General features: G+C 44.9%; 1 long non-coding RNA gene across 1 annotated transcript in view; it reads right to left on the minus strand.

The window, feature by feature from the left end:
• Window positions 1-9,457: 9,457 nt before the first annotated feature.
• The window catches only part of LOC118222745, a 95,750-nt gene continuing 86,905 nt past the window's right edge, over window positions 9,458-18,302 (minus strand). The window contains exon 3 of the long non-coding RNA XR_004764319.1: window positions 9,458-9,626. This is a non-coding gene — a long non-coding RNA (uncharacterized LOC118222745). The remainder of the gene's footprint in view (window positions 9,627-18,302) is intronic.

Consider the following 18,302-nt stretch of genomic DNA (forward strand, 5'->3'; position numbering starts at 1 on the left):
TAAACACACGCGCGGAGAGAACAAGTGATCAAAACCGCGGCCAAGAACCAACCCCGCGGTCTCCAGCTTTCGAGGAAATGGCACTGTAGCTGGCGAGGGGCGTTCTTTCGCGAGGAAAAGGTGAGCGAGAGGAGGAAAGCAGGAAGTCTTGTGGTTGAAAAGTGGCTGAACACGTCTGCTCTTACAGAGGAAGAGCCTGTGGTGGTCTCTGACTGCCCGAATGTTTTGAGGGATACTCTTTGCCTCATCCATCGCTCTAGGCAGCCCCCCAATCCCCTCCCCCACCCTCCCCCCTCACTCTCTCTCTCTCTCTCGTTTCCCCCCCTCTCTCTGTCTTTCTCATCTCCCCCCCTTTCTCTTTCTCTGTCTCTCTCTTGTCTGCCCCCCCACCCCCCCCACCCCCCCCTCTCTTTTCCTCTCTTGTGCCTCAGGGCAGCAGGTTGGGGTTGAAGTCTATTGCAGTAATCACAGCTGATAACCTTTCCGGACAGGAGCACCACATGGGGCCACACCTTGCCTAAGGATAGGTCCAGCCGCGCTCCGGGCCGTGGAGACACAGGCCGGGCCGTACACACGGCAGATGAGTCTTTAGTGACCCGGACCAGAGTGGAGCTGACAGGTGAGAGGCCACTGCAGCATCTAATGATGGAAGCAAAGGGGGAAGAGAGAGAGAGAGAGAGAGAGAGAGAGAGAGAGAGAGAGAGAGAGAGAGAGAGAGGGAGAGAGGGCGAGAGAGAGAGAGAGAGAGAGAGAGGGAGAGAGAGAGAGAGAGAGAGAGAAAGAGAGAGATGCAAACACACTGAACCCCATTGCATTTACACTGAACCTATTTATCAGCATGACATCATCGTAAAATCATATAAAGGAAAACAAGATTTTTGTGTCCAGAAGCCATGCTAGTGAAACACAATTCCACATTTCCATCTTGTCACTCTATTTGGAGGGATAGGAAATACATTTCTGTATTTCGGGGGCAAGGGGGTGTTGGGTTATTTTGATGCACAAAAAATGAAAACGAAGTTAAAAGATGAAAGCGAGACAGAGCCGTGGCGCGCACACGGCTGCATACTGCGCGTCTGTGGATTACATACTTGGTCGCCCCCATCTGACCACAGGCCATGTACTCCTGCCCGAGCAGCAGCCTTTGAGACGTTTCCTGTGGCAACACATCAGGTCTCTTAAAGAAGACAATCCTTACAGCCTGCGAAATGGCGGCAACTCCAAGACTGTGGTTGGTGGGGGGGGGGGGGTTGCGGGTGTGTGCGTTCAATGGCTAGCCACAACCCCCTTCAAACCCCCTTACCCCCTTCTGCCCCCTACCTCACCCCCCCCCCTTCCCGGTCTGTTGGAAGCGGCACGATTCCGTCTCCTTGCGAGAGACTCGGGAGTGTACACAACAAGTCACCCCGAATACGCCGGCTGATTAATCAAGGCCGATTGGCCGACGAGCGCGGCCAACCCGCTCCTTCCTGGCCAGTCCCTGTGTATTTATTTAGGCTAACCCGTAGCCAGCCGCGCCTGACCCAAAACTATCAGGAGCAGCTACGGTTGCGCCCAAGCATAAACAAAGAATGCGTAATGAAGGTAAGGGGGGGGGGGGATCGCCTTCGTGGAGATAGCGATCTCGCGCGCTCCCAGGGTTCATGAGTCCAGACGCAGACCAGAAATAGTCCCCCCGTCTTGCTTTTTTTTTTTCTTCCAGCTTTGGACATGGGAAGGGAATTAATAGTGCTCCATTGGGTTTGGGAAGGGAGGGGGGGGGTAGTTCTTTCCTCTCCTTAGCTGTAGTTATTTTGATGGGGTATCAAATATCAATTTGTCAGACCGGGGCCTCTTTCAGAAGATATGCATGGAGTTAATTAAAACATTGTGGTGTATTAATAGATCCATATAATGAATATCTGCACGGAATTTATCATTTCCACAAAAGGAGAAAATTAAATTATTTTTGGATGTTCGGTTAATGAGACCATGATATAATACGCGCCCATAAATTCCAATCAATATCTGACCCACTTTGTCTTTTCGCGAATCATGGCAATGTAAAATATTTAATGTGCGTACGAGCAGATGTACTGCAAATTTCCTAAAATGTCTCCCCTACCCCAAAAAAAGCTTCAGGCGATGGGCTGCACTTCTTCATTTCCCTTTGAAGTTCCACCGCAATGTTTCTCTGCCTCTCGACTCATATATTTTAATGAAATGTTCACAACAGGTTACAGGATTTTTCCTCACAACTGAGACCCGTTTGGGACGAGTTATGATGCCGAATCGGCCAGTAAACAGTGCTGCAGCGAGAGGGAGAGAGAGAGAGAGAGAGGGAGAGAGAGAGAGAGAGAGAGAGTTGTCATTACAGTGTACATATTACAAAAGAGGCTGGCTAGCCTCAACCCAGATCTCCTGCCGGGAACAAACCAATGACATCTGGCATGTCTGCCCAGTCATCAGTTTTGGGAGGAGGGCCAGGTTAAGATGATTTGACAGGCCTCTCCGACTCAGCATTCCGGACCTGACGCTAATCACTCTCTCCGCGTCATCGCCGCTCGGATGAAATAATGAATTTAATTTGACTCCCTCTGTACCGTTGAATCCAAATCATTGAAGCTGCAGTTTTTAAACTGCCCCCCACCCGCACCCCCAGCCCACACTGTAAGGGACTGGCATTGCTCTGGCGGGTTTTCCCTTTCCCACATAGTGGTGGGTAGGCGGACAGTATAAGCCTACTGCTTGCTACACGCACAGTATTCGACCCTAAAAACATGGGTAGTTTGACATTTTGACTAGTTGTATTTCAGATTTCCTTGTGATTCCAAGATTCGCTGGATCTTTGAGCAATGTCAGCTCTGATGCACTGAGGGACTTGCACCAGAGGTTTCTCTACTGGCTGAGAAATATTTACCCATGCACTTTACAGAGCTACTGTATCTCTCCACATGCCCACCCATTCATTTTAACAGGAGTACACTGGTTGAATATTGTATGATTTGTCACACCAAAGAGAAAATTTAATTAAACAGACGATATACACATAGCACATAGCACCTACAATTTAAAGGTTAAAGGTATAAAAACCTTCGTCTAAAACAATGTTTAAAATTAAACTAAACCAGCCAAAATGTGTCATGGCAAGCCCCAATGTGGGTAGTGAACAAAAAGATGATAACAAAGAACATGTTCACACAAACTGACAAAACTGGAATTTAAAGTTTTCATTTGATTTTCAGAAAGTCTGTATCCCGTGGAGGGCTGTGCAGAGCTGGATGTACATAAAAAGAACAGAGTGTAATATAGAATCTCAGCCTAAAATGGTGGCAAGGCAAGGCACACACAGGCAGCCATTTTGAGCTGGACATTTACACGGTGATTCTTTGACAGTTTATTCTAAAACACATTTTTATTAAACACCCAACATAATTTCAATATATGGTTTTTATGTTTTTTTTTCTTCATGCAAATGATGATAAAATGCAAGTGGCTTGCTTACCAGGCTTCTAGATGGTGATATGCCACCTTGCGTGTTATCATCGCACTAACCATAGAACCTTTTTGTATTTCCTATTAATACCTATTCCATGACAAACCCTTACACATACAAGCAAACACAGGATACTTTCTGCACAGCATAATATACACCTTGCCTGCAGCTCTCATATCTATATCTCAGTTTCCTTTGCCAAAGATATGTCAGACCAATAGATGCTGATAAGGTAGACAGTTTCCTCAAAGTGTTGTTCAAATACCTCCCTACAGTTGCTAACAAATAGGGTGTTAACTGGTAGCAGGCCAGTTTAGCACACAGAAACTCAAACGGCCTTGAATTGCAGTTTATGAACACCCTGATCCAAGTCCACTGAGGTCAAAGATCATTGTAGAATGGCAGCCAAAGGAAAAAAAAAACAATCAATGTACAGTAAGGTCAGCTTAAAAAAAAAAATAAAAAAACCTTTATAGATACTAAGTTCTCCAATCCAGGCAGCGGTTTAGCACGTTGTTGTGCCTGTGTGCTGTCTGACTCTGATAACAAGAGCAGCCAGAGGTTTCAGGCACTTTATTCTGTTGTTAACCCCACTGTAGCTGTGTCTTCAGGGAGGAGAAGGGATTATACATGCTGGCAAGGAACCTCGTAGGAAGAACATTGCAAAGCATCCTACAAATTAGACAGTTCTGTTTAGAAACCACTAAAAAGTCCTCCTCAGATGCTTACAGCAACCCCCTCCCAAAGACCTCAGGCTCACAACTTGACAATATCTGCAGTCCATAATTATCAGTGAACCAATTTACCTTAGTAGGTTAAGCCTGTAACATGATCCCTTTCACTCCTCCTTTCCCCTTAAAAAACTTCCCTGCATGTTTAGGGTTAACAGTACAAAGTTTGATCAATTTGAGCATTTGGGCTGTAAGTAGTACGGCAAGAAGGAGAAGGAAAAACAAACAAACTAAAAGACAGAGCCTCTAAAGAGGAGTATCGATCCAACATGAAGGTTACCCACATATCAGAAAGACTGGCTCCTAAGGGTCTGAATCAGGGCTTCCCGCGTGGCCAATGAGCTTTTCTTCAAATCCCGTAAACACAGAGAAGAACAAACAGAAACGAGGGAGAAGGGGAAAACCGAACGGGCCCAATCAGGAGGAGCGGTGGGGTGCAGATGAGCTGCCCACTCCGGGGAGCTTCGCACTGACACGCTGCCTTTCACAAAAGAAGGGGTCCGAGGGGTCAAAGTTCAAACGCACAACTTTTTCAGTGGCTGATGCCATGGCTCAAGGCTACCTGGCCAACAGTGTTAGCTCCATATATTGGTTTGTTAATATTTCCACAGCTGTCCAGTGCATGCGACTGCAGCTCACAGTTCATTAGGAAGCTCGCTCATGTCACAAGGCTCCAGCAGAACTCTTCAAAGACATTTTAAAGACATAGAAAGAGCATCGTTAACAGAGAATGTTTATTTGGCAGTTATTTTCCCCTCTTTTTTTTCCTGTAACTAATCTGCATGAGAGAGGGAGGGGTGGAGGGGGGGGCAGCAGGTGCACCACCTGGTGCCGATAGGGCGCGGTGCCTGGGGGGCGGCCCGCCTGCCTCCCCGCACAGCTTGTCGGGCTCTGACCCCCGCCCCCTCCTCCCCCCCCCCCCAGCCCTGATCACTACCAGCTTCCGCTGAGAGCAGGGAGTTGGGGTGGGGGGGGGGGAGTCTCCTGCTCCGGCTCCTCCTGGAAAAACAGCGAGGGGGAGAGGGAGGGGGGGGGGGGGGGGGGGGGGGAGAGGGGGAGCGGTACAGCAAACAACGGCACCTTTGGTCCCGCGGCTGTCTGCGCTGGGCGTCCCGGAGCGTGACAGGCAGACGCTTGTTCTCCCTTCACCTTGTAAAGTCACCGTGTTCCCCGACACGGAGGTTGACGCGTCCTGGTCACTCTTCCAGCAGAAGGACAAATTCATATTCATTCCTCCGTCGGACAGAGGGGGAAAAACGAATAAATAGATTTATTTTTTGCGTTTGGGCAATGCAAATAATACATTAGTAATCACGAGAACACTCGGAGCTGTGTTTATATAAACGCGATATTTAAATTACAGAGGTATAATAATGTTGTCTGGCTAAAAAATCTCATTATGTTTTTGTAGACATCTTAGTTTTCTCTGTTAGCGTCTCAAGGTAACACTTGCTCTCAGTGTTACCTTCAGACCACATATTATATGACACTGTTGGATTCTGTGCCCTGCACTGTAATATTCCGGAAAAAGACATGGTAACACTCCATGAAACATCTATTACTGCTACAGAGATGATGGGCTCAATGGCCTGGTTTATGCTCTAACTTTCTCTGTATTATCATTTTCTTTTACAATGCCCCATATATGGGTATTTATAACACACCACGATACAAATAATGAATGTGTCATTATGTACAATGAACAATATGTCAAACAATCAAGTGCCCAAGCTAGTTTTTAACTATCTGCATTACATATGAGAAGTATACATTGGCGTTTTACTGCTTTGTCCAAATGTAATAAAAAATCACAACATCTGCTTATTTAATACATTACACTCCAAGCTGGTGGTCTGGTGCAGGGTTGCTAAATTGCTAAAATTCTGAATGGTCCCTTCATAATTCCACTGGCTGTACTTACACATTCTTATTCGGATGTATCCTCCGTGGAATCAAAAAATAAAATAAAGGTCACATGGGGCACTCCATAATATCACAGGAAATCATTCAGAATGCTGTACATGCATTGCATTTGACATTTCACTCGAACAGCCGAAAGGTTACTTACAGTAAAGACTTATTCCCACATCCTGGATAGATTTTTAGTGTCAAATTTGATCTGTTCCCTGAAAGATACCCATTGCCCCCCCCAACTCTAAAGCAGGCCTATTAGTCAAACGCGTTATTACGCTCACAATAAAAACAAAAATGTATGAAATATGTAGAATGATGGAACAGTGCACACACCTCATAAAGTAAGTGCTTTCCTTCTATTTTAAAACCCAAGACTGGGCGACTGAGCACAAGCTGACAATGAATGAATAAATAAGTGAGTAAATAAATAAAAAAATAAATAAATGTGCAACCCTTTGACTGGAGCGTTTTGGATTTAAAAGTTGACATGACAGATATGTTCTTGTATTCCACAGCTTCTCTTGAAAATGCATGACTGATTAACATTGCGGCTGCATCTTCACCCTGCGTGAGGCAGGCCAGATACCTTAACCTTGAGACATCACCACACTACCTGACATCTCAAAAAACATTTTTTTTCCCAAGCACAGATTGTCAGCATCGCTGTCACCAATGAGGAATGGTGACTTTAAATAAAAAAAGGACACATTTGGCTTGGAGGGTAGGATGGGGGGGGGGGGGGGGGGGGGCATTCATAAAGTCACTCAATGATTTTCTGTCACTGTTAAGTAGACAGGTGCTTACAGTTAACACCACCCTAATATCTTTATGCATATTTATGACTTTTTCCTTCAAATGTGTTGCTTGTTAATGTCACAGCTGCCAAATATTGGGCGCCTATTTCCCTCTTTAAAAGCGAATAAATAAAACAGCTTTTAAAAATTCTGACCGGCTTAAACACATAGCTTTTTTTCATCCCTTTGATCAAAAGTATTGCATTATTTAAGCTGATTTTCTTTTTTTTTCTTTTCTAGCAGGAGATTAAATACAGAGTATATCTCTATTTACCTATCCATTTATCTCAGCGTTTTCACCGGCGAACAGATGCAGAAAATGGCTGAGCTAGTCTGAAAACACTCAGCCCCCATCATTATGGGAAAACTTTTTGGAGTTAGCAGCGCTCCTGCATCTGGTCATTGAATGGGAAATTGCCTTATAGTCTCGCTGGATTTCTTCGCTGATTGCTCTCTAATTCGGCTTCGTATGCAGTCACCAGCCGCTCCCCGTTTTTCCCATGAAACTTTGGTTTCCTACCCCACATCGGTCCCGGGCCGTGAGTCACTGCAAAGGGCCGGAGAGGAAACGCGGATGAAATGAGACAAGTTAATTTTTCATCTCAGCGTTTCAAAAGGCACGGGGCTGGGCCTGGATCTGGGCTCATGTCAGCGGTCGGGCTTTTTGCGATGAAGTCATTCCGTGATTAACACTAAATCAAACTGCGCCGTGGAATGCAGGCTTCCCCACTCCGTCGAGCTGGAGATGCCCGAGAGCGCACCACACTTCTAAAGACATTACTCACAAAAAAAAAACAACACTGTTTTTGTTTTGATCCAAAACTGCAGACTCAAAGAAAATTGTAGCCTGGCTTTAATTTTAAGATCTAAAACTGTAGTAATCTTGTGGACTGCAGACAGTCGCTGAGCATATGCTTGTTGTTGAAAAGATTCTTGACCGATTAACTGACTATTAAAGTGATATTGATAATGCAGAAAGTGCATAGTTGCGCTACATATGGGCTGTCTTTGGTCAAAACCGTGCTTAAATATCTTGTGAATTCTCTTTTCTGTTCTTAATATTGTCAGATCCATGCATAAAAAACAGTTGAAAATCACAGCAAAACTGAGCAAACCCATCTGTTACTCAAAACACCACACCCCCGATCTCCTTCCTGTGCCCATTACGCCATGTTCTGTGGTAAGCTGACGACTAGCAGTTGTGACACTGATGACTTGACCTTAGCTCTGCTCCTTACCTAGAATTCTATTCTTTGAAGAAAAACATGTGCTAAATTCCTAAATGTAATAAAAATGTTAAAAAAAAATATAGAAAAAATGTTCAGTCCCGGTAAAAGCAGATATTGGAAACAGTAACCATTACAGCATGTGTGATAATTAGCCTTAATGTGTGTGTCTGACTGGAAGGTACAGTTGACCTCTAGTATTCTAGTTATTACTTAGAGGGTCTAATATGCTAAGAACTTTTGCACATGCAAAAAACTTTAGAACATACAAAACTAATAACACAACCAATGATTGGTGCAAAACCAATACCATGACCAATCATTGGTCATGTTATTGGTTTTGCATGTGCTCAAAGGTTTTTTTTGATGTTTTTAGTAAATCAGGTCCATTGTGTCTAGTAAGGAAGTAAAAGATTATGAAAATGTTAGTGAACTGGATAGCAAGATAACAATAAAAACAGTCTTGTGTTTTATGAGGGGACTGGATAGAGGGGTGATTGAAAAGAACTGAACAATAAGTATTCAGTTGTGAACATAAGCAGAAAGCCAACTTCAAACACCCAGTTTGGCAAAGAAATGTTCTGTTGCAGACTCTCTTTTATTTATTTTATAACTACAACTTACAGTAAGCCAGTAAGAGTTGAGCTACAAAGAGGTCGAAGTAATGCTTATTAGAAACATGTTCTGCAGTATTTTAGGAGTGCACAGATACTGGATCCAACACACGCGCTTCAGGTACTGACTAAGCAAGACTAAAGCACAAGTTCAGGTCAGAACACACATGACCCTAAATGGCTGCAAAGCCATGCTAAGATGAATAAAAGGCAGAAATACAACAAAATCTAACATGACAGTTCGAAGAACACATCCCACGATGCAATCATTCAAAACATCTGAGATTCATAACTATAAAAAAGGAACAAAAATCTTGTTTATATGTATATTTATTATATATATTTTATTCATATATATATATATATATATATATATATATATATATATATATATATATATGTAAATAACCATAAAATACCACTGTGAAGCCACATTTTTAGAAAAGACAGTAGGACAGTGCGATCCTGAAATATTAAGAGCCTGATTGGTCCATTTGCTGCTTGCTGCTTCCACAATGAGGAAGAAAGAGGAGAAGACTGGGCTGAGCATTTATACATGAGCTGTTCAGATGGAGCTGTTCAGATGGAGATCCTCCAGCTGATCTGATCAAGACACAATCAGACTGAGTTATGAAAAAAAAAAAAAAATTTTTTTTTTCACATTTCGGTTTCTTATAACAGGAACTACCGTACTGTGTCATAATGTCTCTGGTTTCCTTTCCGTGTAAAACGGTAAATGTCTTTTCTCAGCTGCGGTGGCTTCCCCCCGTTCCCCTTCTCGATTCCTCTTTAATTCAGAAGTGCCGGGATAAAACCGTTCCACAGAACTCATGCATTCTTTATCAGAGTTTTCTCCCCGCGTCGTCTCTTTCCTGTGAAAAACGGGGGATAAAAAAAAAAAGAAACTTTGGAACGTTTCGCTGCACCTTTTTATAGAAATCAATGACAATGTGAGGAGTAACCTGTCAATCATCTTCGCATCAGCTGTGCCGAGGTTAATAAAGCTTATTTAAAATGAATAAATCAGAGCCCCCAGTAGAAGTAACCTATATAATATTCATACCATGTTCCTCTTTGTCTGCGCACTGGCAGCAGAGCCGAACGACTGTTAACTTCACAACAACATCCGGAATGAAATGTTCGCAATGCACATGCACAAATGCAAGTTGCAGCTGTGGAGGGTGTTAATTCAAGCACTAAGTTATCATGAAGCTCTTGAATTTATAGAAAAAGTTGCTGATTCAGGTCCCGTATGGAGAACTGCTGTTGCATGTTTTTTATACTACTTGACCTGAATTGTTAATTCTAGTTTTAAAATGGGAAATTTTTTACATAAATATACCACGTGACCTCTGAATCACTGCTTCTCAGAAGGCAAATAAGCAAATTATTATCGGTATTAATTAACAGTGTTAATAATTACTGAATAAAAGGAATCTTTTTTAATATTAGCCAATACTATAATGCCCAAGTAAATTCTGTTGAACGTATCTGAGTCAGTATTTTTTCTTCCAACCTACTTTCCTCTCAAACACAGGGTGGTTCCTCCTTCTAAGTTTTTTAACTTTAGGTTGTTCCACTGTAATCAAGTATTGCCGATCCCAAAGAATGAGAAAAAAGATGAAAATGCAATGGAGAGACTGAAAAGAGCATTTCCTAGGATTCAAATTCATTTTCTCAGCACAACAGTTACAAGGCAGGTCAGTTAACTCCTCCATATAAGAATGTACATTATACATATTCTGGGGGGAGGTGGGAAGAGAAAGGTAGGAGGAGAAAGAGATAGAGAGAAAGAAAGAAAGAAAGAAAGAGAGAGAGATAGGAGGAGAATCTTATTTGTAAACCCAGACTTAATTGCATTCTGGCGAAATGCACCTCCCCCCCACCCCCCACCCCACTCCACCCCACCCCACGAGTAAACAAATTAGCTGTAAAAGTGTTTGAAAAGGTCAAAGGGGGAGGTGCATGTAGGACGGCCCTGCCTGACAGGCACTGGCCCTTTGGACTCATCGCTCAGAGAACAGATGTTGGCGGAGACGGCGTGATTATCGCCACGGTGATAAAGAAAGGGAGCGGGCGCGGCGCGGGCAGCCAGGATGGATGCTGGTAATTACCCAGGGTCCCCCAGGAGGGGGATGACACGCGCCCGCCACTCTCCCACATCACAGGGGCATAATTAAAGCTTCCGTAACAGTTGTTAATAGGGCTGCAAATAAAAGTGGATGTTGTTGGCGAGGGGGGGTGGGCGGGGGGGCATTTTAACAGGAGGGGGGTCTCCCTCCACTTCCTCTCCCCCTGTCTGCTCTCCACGCCAGGCCCTTCCTAAACGGTGGCAGGACACACGTGGGGAAGGCCAGACGGTTGTGTGGGGACTGTCCGCTTCAGTGATTGGGGGAAGAGAGCTGGAGGTGCTTTTAAATGATGCTCTGTGGGCCAAGAGGACAGACGCGCCCCCGTACTCATGATCACACGGCTCGGGTCTCTACTGAAATCCTGTCCAATTCAGCTCACTTTGGGGTCCTGGGATGGTGATTTTAAAAAGTGTACCCCGTCCCAGGACCTGGTAAACACTGGGAACCAGTGGTTCCCAAACTCAGTCCTGGGACACACTGTATTTTCTGGTTTTTATTACAACCGTTATTGCAACTTCTGAATTGTCACACGTAGGTAATGTTTCTTAATTAGATGCTTTTAAAGCCAATTAGAGTGGACACTTGGCCACTGAAACAAAACCATTTAAGGAAAATGAAGAGTTTGAAGATAACACAAATGAGAATAAGCCAAACCAGTATTGTGTGAAAATAAGTTTGAGGAAAAAAATTATAGTTGAACTTGTTTTCAACAATATGAATTGATCAAGAAACTGGTAGTAAAAACAACCAGCTTAGACAACTGGGTCCCAGGACCGAGTCAGAAAACCACCGCACTAGTTCAGACTGACCATAGTTTTATCACTTTATTCAGTTCTTGTAACTGCATAACTGTTCTCTTATCATATAACATTTTTTCAGTTGATATTAATGTGTTAACTTTTTTATGGAAAAAAAAATGAAACTGCAACAACAACAACAACAACAACAACATCGGCCGGGAAAGCAACGCCTTTCAGACCAAAACATTAAGACTTTGTGAACTAAAAACACTTCAGAAACACTTAAGAGCCGTGTTCTTTGTCGGTGACAGGTGTGTTTGTGTCCGTCTTGCCGGGCTGGCTGCAGAAAGCCTGGTCGCTGAGCTCTTAAAAGCCGAGGATGAGCTTCCCAGTGTCAGCAGACATCACAGGAGCCTTTTAAGTGCACGGGCCCACTGACAGCTCAGAAAATGGCTTCTGATGCTCTCTTTGTGATACCAGCGTTATCGGGTAATGTGTACAGTTGACCCTCTTTCTCCCGCAATGTTCTTATGAATACTTCAAGTTGAAAAGAGAATTGGATGGGTACAAACACTTCGTGATTTGGCCATCAAAGGGTACTTTAGAAGTACACCCAGTCATCTTGTTTGAGACTAAGAAGCAACTAAATAAAACAGCCGACATAATGTCAGGTGACAGACTGGATCGTGAAAGGTTTCAGAAAAATGTTTTTTCATATCTTTTCTTTATCTGCTTACCGTACGTCGTTGCTTTGTTTGAAATAGAGTGTAGAACCCGACTGGAGCTGTTGTTGCACGAGCCAGCCCTGAGGTCATGTGGTCAGCCGGTCCAGCCTGACACTGGAGGGAGAGCGGGCTCTCTGTCAGGCTGTCATGCACAGGAAGCAGGCACGCCATCATTAGGGCGTCGAGGATTAGCCGCAGTTTTGTCAGTTTCGCATCCGCGTGGAAACGGAACAGCGAACCCAAAAGAACGAGACCCAATGAGCCGAAAAGAAACCCATCAATCCGCAAACTCACCCCCTCCCCCCCCCCCCCAAAAAAACAGCCTAAAGTAGACTAACCACACACTTGCTACGCATACTGTGTCAGACCCCCCTACCCCCCACCCCCCCCCCCCCCTTGTTCCACCTAATTACAGGAGGAAGTGACTCGGTGTGTGTTTAAACGCTTTCTCCAACCCCTCTTTATGGGTGCTGTGCAGTGGCTCGTGGAAAGAGCTGAGTACCGCGGTGGAGATAATGTCTAAGTTTGCCAGCCAGCACTGTCTTTACAGCAGAGGGGAGTCCCAGCGAGACTCTCCCACTCTGGGCCTGACACAGAGCGCTCTCCGTAGATAAATGGGGGGTTTTTTGGCAAGACGTATTTTTAGCATTAACTCACTGACCCAAAAATGATGTCCACAAAATGAGACCCCCAGGGACATTCAAGGGGAAGCGGCTATTTCCGTGTGTTTCGCTCTGCATAGCATTAGCTTGAATGTTTTAAATTTGTCAGGAATGGACGATGCTTACCAGTATTTTAGGAATAATTACTCAGACACTCCATGCCAATTTATCCGAAAGAAAACCCAGCGGGCATAAACCCATAAGCTATTGATATTTTAGTAGGAATATCCATGCCCAGAACCCCCCTCCCTCCCCCGTTTATTTATTTTTGTTGTATGCTTCTGATTAAAAAATGTATGTAGTGTAATGGGTGATCTTCCGACAGCTTTACTGCAAAAAAAAGAATAAATAAAAAATCCCCAAATTGCCTTTAATTATTTGTCCACGTTAATTTGACTCCGTTTCAAAAGCAAGCGCTTTTCCTGTTTGAAGTATAGTTATGTGTTGCCTGCTGCCTGGCTCTTTCCCCCAGAAGCCTCCAGCATGTGTAAAACAGTCAGCAGGGCAAAAGTCCACTCTCTTCTCCACCCACTCCCTGTTGCCTGTTATGTCTGAGTTTCATGACTTATTTACTTATTTTGCCCGGGCATTAATATTTGATGGCGACGAAGCTCAGTTTTCCCATGCCCTAATGAGCTGTGCTCAGGGAGTGATGTAACAGGGCTGCACGCCGGGATCTGATCTGAGCACCGGGCCTGGTTTCCCCTCAACAAAACCTCAGCATGGGGCTGGAGGGGTGCAGACCCCTCCCACTGTCTCACTGCCTCAGAATCAAAAGAACCCCCCCCCCACCCCACCCCCCATCGCCACCGCCAACACACACATACACACACACACACACACACACCCAGAAGCACCAGAGAGGTCCCAGAGTCCAGCAGTGTTCTGCACTAAGCACAGCACCTCAGACAAAACAGCTGCCACTCAGTGCTGTAACACCTTTTTGTCTTTAGCAAATTTTTTGTTTCCTTTTTCTTTAAAGAAAAAAAATCAAACAGTTGAGATTTTTTCTGGATGCATACTGCATCATCTCATGATTGAAGTGGCATTTCTAAACCGAAAAGATCACGAAAACTTATTGCAACAACTGTATCGTTTCAACGATCAATGCCTTCAAATCAAATTGAAATAAAAAAGGATCGCATTTTGAAATATGTTGTCATATTTCTCTGACAGCGGGAATTTAAAACCACTTGGCTGTCCTTTTGGTCTTGCTAATTTGACTAGATCAATAAAAAGACAGCCCCCTTGAACTGACACCATGTGGCCGATCAATAAAAATAATGATCGATAAGTGTTCTTGGATGTGTTGACCCAGCCAAACGATCCTTCAAGGATGGATCTAATCAGTTTAAGTTGCCCAGACTCTGGGTGGGGGCAGGGGGTGTTAGTGGTTTTTCTTTTTGCCTGGCACATTCTGGCTGCAGGGTCATTTAGGCCTTGTGTGTGACAGGTTAGCCCCAGGAATAATAGGACCTTCAACCCACACAGAGTGCAGGGAATCGGGCAGTGCTGGAGCTAGCCATTAGCACGCCCGTTAGCAAAAATTTCCACACGTTCCAATTCAGTTGGGCTAATTACCGGTAAATGGTATGACCATACATCCTAATGACAAAATGTTCAAAGTTAATTCAATACATCATTTTAGATGTGAAAATTCTATTTGCCATTGAAGTGTTATTAAACCATCAAATTGAAAAATGACTGTATTATCAATGAATGCACTGTTTGTATGTTTGTTGCTGCTTGCATGAGACAATTCCCTGGGACACTTTCTACACTAGGACACCTTCTGACATTAAAGTGAGGGGTTTGAAAGTGGCGGGGGCATAAGCCCTCTACTACCCAACTGCCCCCCCCCCCCTCTGGTGCCCCTGTAATAGGCCCCTTAACCAATAGAGGGTCTGGGGGGCACACTCACCCCCCCCCCCCCACCCCACCCCATGGCGCCAGCCTTGCAGGGGGGTGAGGGGCTCCAGCAGGGGCCCCTGACCAGGTCCTGTGCTCTGGGAGGGGGCTGCACAGTGTCACAGGCCTTACATTAGCCTGAGTCCCTGGAGTCCGGTACAGCCCTACACTGCCCTGCTCTGCACTGCATCTCTGGATATGACGAGGCTAAGGGTGATTCATCAGGCCTGCTGCTGGAGGGAAAAAGTGACTCAGTTTCAGTTATTTTCTTTTCAAATGCAAAATGTTGACCGAATTTCCACTTCTGTTTCATCCCGAAAATCGTACTTTATATTAATATTTTCAAATATTATTAAATGCAGAACATTGAAAGCAGAACACACACACACACACAATTGACTGTATACAATAGATCAAGGTCATAACCTGTCTCACTCATTTCTGATTCTGTCACATCTTTGCCCACTCTATAGCTTTTATCTTCATTTATCTCATGTGACTTGGCTGAGCCAATCAGAAGCTCTTCTCTGGTACTGCTCATCTGAGACTCATTTGATGTGCCAATCAAACACAAGTATATAGGCTACCCAGTGTAAGACAAAAACAAATTAGCTGAAATTTTGTTACATATATTTGATAGAATCAATTATACTATGACTTAAAAAGCTTTAGTTTATTTACATATCAACAGTAATGTCCCTGATAATAATATAATGAAGACTGAAACAGAAAAAATTGCAAGAACATAAAAAAGTTTAAAACTGAAAACAGCAACTGATATAGGATTGTTCAGAGTGAATCTAACGTGTTGTCAAACCCATTAAACGACCAAACTCGTGGCAACAGAATGTTATCATCATCAATCACACAGAGGTAAATCTGTGATGAAAGGTCATCTTTTGAATAATTCCTGCAATTTAATCACAGATTTAGTGGTTTCCTGTACATGCGTTGTTCTTATTTACAATACATGACATTTCTCCCTGTTCTTACAATAAATAACCAGAAATAATTAACACTAGCCAAACCCCCCTTTACACACTTCCTCCAGAGAGTCCCCTTTCTCTGGCATATGAATGAAAACTAGCAGGATCACGCATGGACCCACCATTTTGACAATGTCACTCCATCCCACAATGACTGCCTGGCTCTGTGCCACACAATGATACAGAGGGCATCTCTTGATCAATCAACGTGGCTAATGAACACTGCTGATGCCATGAGGAAAATCACAGAAAAAATGCATCGGTAAAATTATAATCAGATTGGCGAGAGAGAGCGAGAGAGAGAGAGGAAGAGAGCATGTGAGCATGTAAGTATGTATGGGAACCTATAACATCTGAGCTCTCCATTAATTATTTCCATCTTTGTTTTATTAATCTGTACATGATATGTCACATAAAGCTTACTTAATTTTATATTAGTATTTGAGGAAGAGCGAGAGAGAGAGTGACAGAGAGTGACAGAGAGAGAGAGAGAGAGAACTGGAGCTGGGCGAGAGATGACCTTTTAAAAAGCTTGATGCAGCCACCGCCAAGGTTTACTTTATTTATAGAAGGTATTTATGGAGGCGATTTCCCGAGGTTAGCCCGAGCGAGATGCCACTTCTCATTACCGCCGGGTCCTGCCTGCACCTCATTTTACAGCTGGCTGAACGGAAGCAGGAGGTAGAGCAACCGGCCCAGGGTCAGACATTAAATCCATCCATCCCGGGTGAGCAGGGCCACACGCCCCTCCACCCCAAACGGAGAAACAAAAAACACCCGAAAAAAAAACAGCCACACACTGTACTCCCAGATAGGGCATTTGTGACTGCGAGAGAGAGATAAACAGAGAGAGAGAGAGACAGAGAGAGGAAAAAACAGCCAAACACTGTACTTCCAGGTTCATTTGTAACTGAAGACAGAGAGTGTGTGTGTGTGTGAGAGAGAGAGAGAGAGAGAGAGAGAGAGAGGGGAAAAACAGAGCAATTTTCCCTCTGTTGAATATTGCTGCGCCTCTGCGCTTGGTTCACCATGGCAACCGTCACACCCCGGACCTTGGCTGTTGTCCTTCAAGTGTCCTGGACCCGAGTGTGTGTGTACGGGTCATTACGGGAGACTGTAAAGGTGTGTAATACACCCCCCCCGTACGCGCCCGGGCTCGCCGGCGATAAGTCACTCTCGTAAAGCCCTCCAGGCCCCTGTTCGCAGGCCACTGAACCCCAGCGTGGGCGCGCTCCAGGCCCAGGGACGCCAGGAAGGGAATGTCAGCTGAAAGGCAAAGCTGGACGGCCTCGCTGGAGAGCGCCGCTGGAACTGCTCTCCAGTCAAAGCAGCCAACCCCGGCAGAGGAAAAGCCTCGGCTACTTCTGCCTCATTTACTGAGCTCGTGGCGGCAGCTGGGTTATGAACTCCAGACGTTTGTTTATGAGGCGCTACACGTTTTTGGGACGTACTGTAGGTTTACGATTCATGTCTCACTGTGATTAACATACAAATAAAATCGCAGATGCAAATGAAGTCAGAGCGATACATGACAATGCAGAATAACTGACCATGTATTCAACGATTCCATTTGAAAAGCTTCTACCGTTCCTCCGTAGAATTTCCCCATGAGTAAGACGTCTGGGCTGCTGGTCTGTGTGAGATGAGGACTAAACCCACATAAATGAAGCTCATAATATTAATTTAAAGCACATGAATTAGCAGTTATCACTGTCAAACAGGCACCTAATACAATAAAATATAGGATTTTGTGCTAAAGCGGTTTTGTAATAGAAAAGCCAGGGGCAATATCATTGGTCAGCCTTTTCATTTGAACATCCTGAAGGGTGAACATGGCAGTAAATGACAGAGTAAGGAGCACTGCCCTACACACATTCACCACCCCAGACCCGTGAAAACATGGCGGGCGGCTTGTCCGTCGAAAAGGTCACCCGCCTACAGTAGCTCTGGAAGGACCCGGCTTCGCCGCGCCACAAACAGGAAGCCGCCCGCGGAAACCGTTTCCACGGCAGCTGCCCCGGCGATCCTCCGAGCAGCAGCGGCAGATTTATGGCGCGACCCCGCGCTCGGATCGTCCTCTTCCGCCAGAACAGCGGCGCATTAAAAATGATACAACACAACTTGGCTGACACGCACTGCACCTGCACAGCCTCTGTTCTTCAAAGAGGGGGGTGGGGGGGGGTGGGGAGGGGGCGGCTCAAAAGACAATGGCAATTGATTCCCCCTCCGACTGTGTCAGTCTAGAGCTCGGACATTATTCATGACGCGGCGGAGTAATCTCATTGGACCCCCCCCTGCCCCCCCCCCCACCCCCCCCTCCATCATCCCACAGGCGCTGGGGTCCTCTCTTGTTATGCGCCTATCAGAGGGATTTGGGGAGATTGATCTTGCCAGT

This window comes from Anguilla anguilla, chromosome 1 (genome assembly GCF_013347855.1).
Source record: "Anguilla anguilla isolate fAngAng1 chromosome 1, fAngAng1.pri, whole genome shotgun sequence".
Lineage (NCBI taxonomy): Eukaryota > Metazoa > Chordata > Actinopteri > Anguilliformes > Anguillidae > Anguilla > Anguilla anguilla.